Source organism: Gavialis gangeticus, unplaced genomic scaffold (assembly GCF_001723915.1).
Source record: "Gavialis gangeticus isolate Ggan-Ray unplaced genomic scaffold, GavGan_comp1, whole genome shotgun sequence".
NCBI classification, from domain to species: domain Eukaryota; kingdom Metazoa; phylum Chordata; order Crocodylia; family Gavialidae; genus Gavialis; species Gavialis gangeticus.
The window spans coordinates 13,365,714-13,375,898 of NW_017729034.1; the positions used below are offsets into that span (position 1 = coordinate 13,365,714).

The 10,185-nt window shown below is 46.8% G+C and overlaps 1 long non-coding RNA gene across 1 annotated transcript; it reads right to left on the minus strand.

Annotated features, from left to right (window-relative positions):
- Nucleotides 1–1,968: 1,968 nt before the first annotated feature.
- On the minus strand, nt 1,969–10,154 carry LOC109304321. The gene is made up of 3 exons (XR_002099353.1): nt 10,145–10,154; nt 7,083–7,089; nt 1,969–2,160 (listed from the first exon to the last, which is right to left on the minus strand). It is a non-coding gene; the product is annotated as an uncharacterized LOC109304321 (long non-coding RNA).
- Nucleotides 10,155–10,185: the final 31 nt, after the last annotated feature.

A 10,185-nucleotide genomic window follows, 5' to 3' on the forward strand; every position in this document is an offset into this window, starting at 1 on the left:
CCACCTCTTGTTCAGTAGACCACCAATATGGAGGGGTGTGTTTTGTTTTTTGCTGACATAGCCTTTTTACAGGTGGGAGTTTGTATCATCACAGTGTTGGCAGAAAGTCTGTTTATCTATTGGCATGGCTAGCATTTAACCATTTTGATTTTTTTAAATGGCAACCTGAACCTATTCACCAGTCCTTTATTAACACGTGTTTTGAGGTACAGGTGTAGCAATGAATCTAAATGGTTAGCAGATGTGGTTGTCTATCTCTGGGCATGTTGGTTTCTATACACCACCTCTTAATCAGCCAGTGCCCTAGCAATGCCAAAGAAAATGAAAGAAAATAAATTCCATTGAAATATTTATGGGGACCACCTAGGTAAAGAAATATGTTGGTCTTTGCCTCTCTTTTGCTCCAGGAGGCTACAAAAAACTGAAGTCCCTCACCAAATAGAGGAGGTCAAATCAAATCTTGCAGAGTTTAAAATCAATGAACTGTACCTAGCTCCTTAGCCCAACAAAAATAATGAAATTTTATGTGTATTCTAAGGAAGGCTGCCTACTTCATTGTACTTGCAACAAATGTCCATTTCTGTTACTTTTCCTCTTACATTGGCCAGCACCTACTATGCTTCATGCTCTAGCATTCTTCAGTCTAGCAGTCCCTGCCTTTATTCATAAGAACATAAAAAGTGCCATATTAGATTAAACTAATGGTTCATCTAGCCAAGTATCCTGTCTCTGACAGTGGCAGGGGTGGATACTTTTGAGGGAATGCGTTAAATAAGATATCTCTAGAGTGATCTATCCTCTATTCAGTACCCTCCTTGATATGCAATGTTTACTGGTTTAAAGATTCCAGAGAAAACGTTTTCACCTATTCTGTTCAATAACCAGTAATAGGTCTAGCATCCATGAAAATGTCTAGTCCCATTTTTAACCTGGCTACATTATCTGCCTCTACTACCTCCTTTGCCAATAAATTCCACAAACTAACTGTGCACCGAATAAAAAAGTACTTTGTCTCCTACTAATTTCAGAGAACGCCCACTAATTCTAGTATTCTGGGACCTGATGAACAACAGTTCTCTGTTCAGTTGGTCCACACCCTTTGTGATTTTATAGACCTCTATCATATCCCCCCAGACTTCTATTTTCAAAACTGAAGAGTCCTAATGTATTTAGTCCCTCCTGATATGGCAGCTGCTCCATGCCCCTGGTCATTTTGGTTGCCCTTCTTTGTACCTTTTCTAATTCTACTACCACCTTTTTGAGATGTGGAGACCAAAACAGTATTCAAGATGTGACTGCACCATAGATTTGTATAATAACATGATGATGTTCTCTGTTTTTGTTTTCCATTCCCTTCCTAGTGTTTCCCAGCATTTTATTAACTTTTTTTGGTCATTACTACACATTAAGCTTATGTTTTTACAAAACTATCTACAGTGGCTCCAAGGTCTCTTTCCTGAGCTGTAACAGCTAGTTCAGAGCCCAGCATTATGTATTTTTCCCCATGTGCATTTGATTAGCAAGTCAAAGCTGAGGGTCTTTATGCTATCAGCTAGGCTCTGTGCCTTTTTTAAATCAGCAAAGGAAAAGACCGGATTCTGTGTACTGGCCATTCCCTTATTCCCTTGTTTCCAATGACTTGCAATCTACTTGCAGGTCTTTCTGGCAGATTCCTAGTTTGAACTGTCTTTTTGTGAGATCTTCTGACTAAATGCATGGGCCAATAGACACGTTCATTTTTGGCCACTCCAGGAAGAGCCCAGCTCTGGTATCATCAGCAACTGGGGTCAAAAGGAGTTTGGCCTGTACTCCTCTAAGAGCTCCACGACAAAAAAACACTTTCCTTCTCCATGTTTTTTAAAAAAAGAAGAGCTAGGTGCCCTACGTGAAGAAAAATCCTCCTCTCTTTCTGTCTCTGGGCTGGGTCGTTCTATCCCCCCATATACTGTCCAGACCCTTTGGCTTAGATTTCCCAACAGAGAACCTGGGGAACCAGTTTGGTGACCCTGGCCAGTCTACCAGGGGTTTGCTGACCACTTTTAAAAGGATTGATCTGCATCATCTGGGTTCAAACAATGCTTGTTTCTGGTTGGAGCCAGGTGATGAAGTCAGAAAAGTTATTTAAAGGTCAGGTCACCTGGTCTAGGAGGCTTCCTCTGGCTGGCGTCTTGGAACAGACTCTGAAACAGGTACCTCAGGCTGCTGCCTGCTTGAATCAGTGAGTATGCCTGAATCATAGTTAGAAAGCTAGATCTAAGTTAATCCAACATATATCAAAAGAGTGACTGAACTCTATATTTGATGAAAGGCTCAACATATTCTATATTGCTCAAGGTGTTTTCTCTGAAACCCCTTTTTTTCCTCTAACCCCATTCCCCCCCCTCTCTCCCTGAACAATAAAAGGCTACCTGTACACAGTGTGCTGGCTGTAAATTCCTGAGGAGAGAGGGGTCAGACAGCCTTTATAGCTCCCTTTGCTCAGCTAGCTAAGTTGGGCATGGCTTTTTACTGTCCTCCAACAGAAGAAGCTACTTTTGAATGCTTCAGGCTAACAGAAGCACCCCAAGATACCATGGTGGGGCTAAGCACCCCTAAGGTCTGCAAAATCTGTGTACCCCAAGCTGCTAACAGAGACCAGAGACCAGGTGGTGGCAGTAATTACCCCAGGCTTGCAGGTGTGCTCCAGGAAGGGAGTCAGCCAGATGTAGAACTCCGGGGAGACACCCAAAGAGGGGTTTTGTTTGGGCATAGTGAGGTGGGCAGCTCAGCATAGTAGCACCCCCTACTGTCCCATCACACCCACTTAGCATAAAAAATGAATGGGAATGGAAGAAAGTTATGAAAGATACCTCCTTGATGCTCTCAAGTCTCATATCCAATTAATTAATAAACACAATGAACAGCACTGGGGCCAGAACAGCCCACCTGTGGATTCCACTTGAAACCTCTTCCCATTCTGATATGGAGTCATTTATCATTACTGTTTGCTTGTGGCTACTAAGCCAGTTTTCTATCTACTTTATAGTAGTTTTCCAGATCTCTGTAATTTATTTATGAAAAGGTCCTGTGGGATTTTGTCAAAATCCTTGCGGAAGTCCAGATACACTATATCAACTGAATTCCCTTCATCCACCCAAGTATCAGAAAATGTGCTATGGCCAGGGACCAGAAAAGAAACCCACTGCAATGAGGCCTGCCACCCTGGCCACACTAGTATGCCAGAACATGGCCACAGTGAGGGAGCCCCTGAAGCCAATGACCTCACCAGCAGGCCCAGACCAAGTGACAAGGGATCTACCAGCAGCAAGGCCTGCCCCACCTGCACCCCAATGCAGGCTTTCTCCTTGCACACCCCAACTGGACCTGACCACCCATAGTAACTCAGACCACAGAGCCTCAGAGACACCTGGCATCACCAGCCCAACTCCCCAGGAGGATTCCAATCAGCTGAGAGTTCCCGGGCTTCCACAGAGGCTGGCTGGTACGCTATCTGGATGGAGGAGGGCTACCAGGCTGCCACCTTCCAGACTTTTGAAGCTTCAGTGAACAAGCTGACTGAGGAGATCTTGGAAGCTGCCTGACCCAAGCAACCCCAAGGGAACAGCAGCCTGGCAGCCAGATCAGCACCGCCTCAGAACCAGCCCAGAAGAAGACTTCAGAGCCAATGGTATGACCCAGCAGCAGCATCCAGGAGATGGGGTGGTTAGACCAATACAAAGTGATGTGAGAAATTCTGGAAGAACCCACAGCATGATACTCCATGAGACACTTTGCCTACTTCAATGGCATTTTCAAGCTCCAGGTGGAAGCTGTCACCCTGTGTCCTGAAACCACGGGACCCCTGACACCCATCAATCCACTGAGGGGCTTGAAGTGAATGTCATACTGAAGGAAGTAGAGGCCCGCCTAAGTAGGACAAGGGACACTGCATCCAGCAAACATGGCGTCAGGTGCAGCCTACTGAAAAAATGAGGTCCAGGCTGTCTCATCCTGATGCTGATCTCCAACTGCTGCAGGGTGTTCCACTGCATGCCCAATTCCTGGAAGAAGGCAGTGATGGTCCTGATCTACTAGAAGGGTGAGATGGACATCCCAAGCATTTGGAAGCCCATTGCCCCATGCTCCATCATGTATAAGCTGTATGCTAGATGCATGGCAGTCCAGATCACTGACTGGGCAGTGAATACGAAGGCCATCAGCCTGAGCCAGAAGGACTTCTTCTCCAGCGAAGCGTGCTACAAGGACAACTTTGCACTCCAGATGGCTCTGGACAATTTTTGGAGGATGAGAAGACAGTGTGCAGTGGCATGGTCAGACATCTAGAATGCTTTCAGCTCCATGCCCCACCAAATCTTCAACACCATCTGAGAACTCAGGATTCCAGACAGGACCATGAACCTTATCCAGGAGCTCTGACAGCTACACCACCACCATCTGGTTTTCAAAGGGTGAGACGCATGACATCCCAATCCATGCTGGAGTCAAGCAGGGCTGCCCACTCAGCCCCAATAACTTTAATGTGGCCATAGAACTGCTCCTCAATGCAATGATGGAAGGCCTGGAGGGCTCAGGCTCTACAGATAGAAACTGAGCATCATGGCCTACACCGACGACATCATCCTCCTTGCCAGTGACCCCCAAGAACCTGCAGAAGATGCTGGACATCAGCTCTGAGGAGGTAGAATGGATGAGACTCTGCTTCAATGCTTCCAATTTCCATTGAAGACTTCCAATTCGATTCAGAGAGGTTAATGGGTCTCCTAATTCAATTCGGATTCAGAGATTTGGCCACCAAATCGGGCTGAATCTCCTCCAAATTTAATCAGCAACCAAAGCTTTGCACAACCCTATTAAAAAGCACAGCTGTGAATCATGGTGTACATGTAAGAAGTCTAGTCAGGTGCCTGAGTCCAAGTTTACAGCACGCTGCTACCGTCTTTCTCACTTGGCTTCCATCCTCTGTATCAAAGCCATTTCATGTTGAGCTGCACGCAGTGCCAGATGTTCCCTCTTGATTGGATGGGATTCTGTGCACTCCTTCCTGCTTTCTACATAGATGTTGAATGACTTAATATAATATAATATTTGCACGTGTTGTGCCTTGATGGTTGTAACTTCTGCCAGAGAACAACAGATAAGTGTTGTTTCTGACTACCTACCCTCAGTAAAGGTCTGTTTCTATTACGGTGATGTCCCTTAGCTTTTTTTCAGCCGAGGAATACCAACAAGATAGTGGGTGGGGTTAGGTTTTTGAGGTGCTCTATGATCACCTTATCCTGGAGTTTGCACATTATGGGGTTTTATAGAAGCCCCATCACATTGCCACTAGGTCCTCTAGTTGGATGTGCAACTTATGGTCATACTCAGGAACAAGTCAACCAATAAATCAATCTCATAGTGTACCTGGAGCATTCAGTTTAATTTATTCACACATACAGGGACCTAGATTAAAATATATATACATGCTTCCCTCACTTTGTGGGTTCTGTATGTGCAAATTTACTCTTATGTGATGACCCTTTTTTATACCAAAAATTCATTATATGCGGGGTAAATTCACTCTTATGTGATTGGTGTGGTGGAAGCCCACAGTCAGCTGTTTTGTGTGGTGCATTGTGGGAGTGATGCACACCAAAATATAGTCTCCTGTGTGGATGTTCCAGTTCTTGAAGTCTCACTCAGCTACACACAGCCCCACCCCACTGTTGCTGAAGGGTGATGAGAGCCCCATGCCTACTGATTCTCCTATGGATGTTACCCTGCCTGTACCTCCTACCAGTGATGTGAAGCCTGACACTGAAGACTCTTCACCACCGTCTCTTCACACCAACTAAACATTCACCACCACCCTGTGCTTGTGTGTACTGCCTGCTCTTGGTGAGTACCAAAATTGTCTTGTAAAAGTGATAGAAATGGGTATGGGGGGTCAGTACAGCTGAGGTCTTGAAATGTATTCCTATTTGTTACATTCTAAAGTGGATTCCCTTTATGTGAATTGGAGTTATGTGCCATTTTCCAGGAATGCATAAAATATAGATTTGTGGGCTATCATAAGATGACTTCACCCAACCTTAGGGGCGGGGGGTTTGTTTTGTGTTAAGAAAATGTCAAATTCCTTCAAATTACCCAGGATTCATTTTCTTTAGGATAATTATTATTAGCTTGGTAATAGTAGTAGTATGGATCAAACCTGAAAACAAAGTAAAGTTGCAGGGGGCAAGGGAACATAAATGCAGGTGTAAGGGAACCAGGGGGTGAGAGGCAGCTAGTTCATTCCAGAATTATCACAAGAGTTTAACTTGAAATAGGTTTAAGATTAAGACTTCAACCTCCCTGAAACCACAATTTGAACCAATTGTAAAGCAACCAACAGATAAAAATCTCTGGCACAGCACTGCTAATAATGTAGCAGACCTTTAGCAAAAGAGGAAGAAGCCCTTTTGACCTCTTTGTGAAATCTTTTCTGTAGCCTCAGGTTCTTTTCTTTAATGAATTTTATTTTTATGGCTGTTGCAAACGCAAGAAGCAGGCACCTGCAAGTAGCCGATTACATAAATTAACAAGGGGAAAAAGCAGATGCAACTAGATTTTTATTTGGCTTTAACAGAACACTGGGGAGAAACAGAAGAGGAATTGATTGACAAGGGCTTCAATAGAAACCTATCAGTTCGTAATCAGTTCGTGAAAGAGTGCTTGTAAATGTACAAAAAGCTTGTGGTCCTTTCTGAAACTTGGATTCTTTGCCCCAAATCTTCCTTTTTTATTGTTTCCTATTCTTCTATGTTGATGTCTAACCATGGAACAAAGCACCACTGACCTGCACTGCTGCTCTGCATGTCCCTCTAGGACATGTTGGCAGATGTTGGCAACCGGTGCCATGCAAAATGCAAAAAAGGTGAAGAGGTAATAAGGATAAATCATTCACACAGATAAAAACTGTTGTGTTCTGTCACAAGCCAATTTTGCATTCTATTCCATGAGGTTTTGGTTCACTGCATAAACAGGAGACTGAGAAGAGACAGCAAGGTACTGCAGAAAGAATGTTGATGACTGAGTAAATTACTTTCTTGCCTTGGAGGTACAGAGGCACTATATTCCTGAAGACATCACCTCCCAGGTGACACACAAAACAAACATTCTGACTAGATCCAGTCAAATAATATTCACAGCTACTTTGTTCAACGATTCTTTTTACATATGGTGGAGTGAAAAAAATTGTGTGTCATTAATTGTTTGGACTGGAACTATTCAAGTAATGGGAACAACTCCAGGCTATTAAAAAAGGCCATAAAATCAGCTGTACAGAGAAAAATGTCATACCCATGACTGACTCAGATTTCTGCTCTGGCTATGTCATTCTGTTGCCCAGCTTTCATTATGTAGATTCAATGTGGGTGGAGAGTCTTAATTTTGTCCTAAGTGTGGGACAGAAAAGTCAGGCTCTGTAACGTAGCTACCAGGGTCTTTCACTGTAGCAATGTACAAATGGGCAAACCTCAGGCTGCCCCAGGGGGGCAGACTTAGGCTGGCAGTGGTTTCCAGGGGGGCAAGTCCAGGCTGGCAGGGGTTTCTGTGGGAGACAGGCTCAACCTGGCTGAGGACGCTGTCCTGGGAGCCTGTGGTGAGTATGCCATGAATGCTCCCCACCCTCCTCTCAGGCAGTGGTGGACAGGTCATTGTGCATGCAAGGCGCTTGTGGACCACTTCCTCCCCTACCCTCACAGTAGGGTGCCTGGGTGGATGCTCATGAATCCCAGGCCCACAGCTCACTCCCAAGACCACACACACTCTGGATAGTTTCCAATCAACAATCTTTATTTCCCTCCATCACTCCCACCCACTTTGTCTCCCTAGCAACAGCGCCCCCTGAACTCCAGTGCCCACCACCAGAAAAACCCACCCTCTTCCCCCTGTAACCATTTACAAGAGTGTGGTTGATGCAGTGTCAGTGGGGAACAGTGGACTGGAAGCACCTATGGCATACAGTCTGGGGAGAGGTGCTCAGCATCCTGGCGTCTTGTGGAACATTGTGGGTACAGACACTGCAATGAGGCCAGTGGCCTGAGGACTTGGCTGGGGTGAGGGCACGTGCTGTCCATCCTTTCCTCCTCCATGGGGCCAGGACCAGTGGGGGCCAGCTCTTACTTAGGGGGTATATGGGGGGGCAGATGAGAGGTGGGTGGCAGCCCAGGCAGGCAGCCTGGCTGCTAGGGGAGCTGGCTCGGGAGCAGAGGCAGGGTGCCCTGGCTGCTTCAGGTACCACTGGACCTTCTCCCAGGACCACCAGAGGGCTTGTCTTGGGGCCACAGTGGCTGCCAGGTGTCAGGCAGGGATGGAGCCAAGGCTGGGGCCAGAGCTGGGGTTGGGGACAGGGCCAATGGCTGGGTGGTGGGTGGCTGCCAGGTGGCAGGTGGGACCACAGCCAGGGGCTGGGCAGTGGGCACCATGAAGGTAACCACCAGGGCTAGGATTGTGTTCAGCATCTGGTGGTCTTTCTTATAGCCTCCTTTGCCTGAGCCACCATGACAGCCTACTTATCCTACACCTCCAGCATCCTCCCAAGAAGAGCAATGTGCCTCTCCTCGAGGGTGAGGAGCGTGTTCTGGAAGGCACAGTCCTTCTAGTCCTTCTCCTGCACAACATCCTGAATGTGCCAGGGCCATGAGACCACCAGCTGCTCCTCTGTCACAGTGATCAGCTGCTCCAGTAGGAGGATGCAGTCTAGAATGAACTGCCAATAGAAGTGTTGCATGTAGAGGGCACCAGCTGATGGTGGCAGTGCCCCTGAGGCACATCCCTGGTGGTGGTGGGTGCCTCTCCTCAGCATGCAGCTGTTGGACCTGCAAAGCAAGGACAAAGAGGCTCTTTGTAAGAGTCTGCAACATTTCAGAGAGAGCGTACACTATAACAAGAGGCTGTGAGCTATCCAGCCTCAGATCAGGGGTCATGCGTGCACAGGTGCCTAGGGACTATGGTAAGTTGGCTGGGTAGGCCCTGCCACAGGCAGCTGCCAACTAAGCCCTCCATCCCTGCACTCTCCATGAGGGCATACAGCCCACTTGGTGCTTGCTACAGGCAACCTGCCTTCCTAATCGTCTACTCAGGCCAGGCCAGGGCTGGCTCCTGGCAGAAGCTGACATGGCTGCCATGGACCAACTCCCCTGCTCCTCCTCCTGCAGGCAAGGCAGTTTGTTCCTGTGGCTCCTGGTGATGCCCCCACCTCCCTCTGGCAGTCCTCTGGAGAGGCGGCCTGGGCCAGGGCCCCTGCTATGTGTGGCTTGCTGAGAGTTCCCCAGGCATGCCATAATGAGCTGTTTGAGCACACCAAATGGTACCTGACACACTATGTCCTGCTGATGATGATTGCCATGATGCCCTGGGCACACCTAAGAACCTTGGCATGAAGATCACTTCAGACTAGACACAAGCAAAAATTTCTTTAAGTCAAGTGCCGAGGGTTTGGAACAGGCCCCAGTGGTGGTACAGTCACCCACCCTGGTGATCTTCAAAAAATGTCTTGAAACCTACCTTGCTGGGGTCATCTGACCCCAGCAGTCTTTCCTGTCCAAGTGCAAGGGGGCTGGACCTGATGATCTGTAAGATCACTTCCAGCAACTATGAAACTATGAAATGTCCAGAACTGAAGGTGGAGGTGACACTGCATTGAATGTGGGGAGCTGTTCCCTCAGGTCTTCAAAAATGCCCCTCTTGGTAATTTGATGCCTCTTGTACATTATGTTATCTAGCAAAGATACATTCTGATCTATTTTGGTTATGGCCCTGCCATGTACCCCCTGCCCTCATTTTGTTTTTCTGGCATGCTGGCACTCTTATCCACCCCATGGGGGACAAGGGGGAATCTTGGCCTTTAACCTTCAGGCTGCTGACATCTGACATTCAAGACAGAACCTCAGAGTACTGGCCATTAGGTGAGCTTTAGACCTGTGTGAATAGGGAACTGTTTGATTCGGATTCAGCTGATTTGGATGCCAGCAAGTCAATTCAGAGATTCAGATCGCTTTTCCAATTCAATTCTGCCAAATTGGCTTTAGAAGATTCGGTGCCAATTCAGAGAGATTCTGAGATTTGGCCATACAGTATAATGGGGAATTAATGAAATATCTATAACAGGGGTAGGCAACACTTTTTGGCCAGTGCCAAAAAACACCACAATGCCTACCTTGC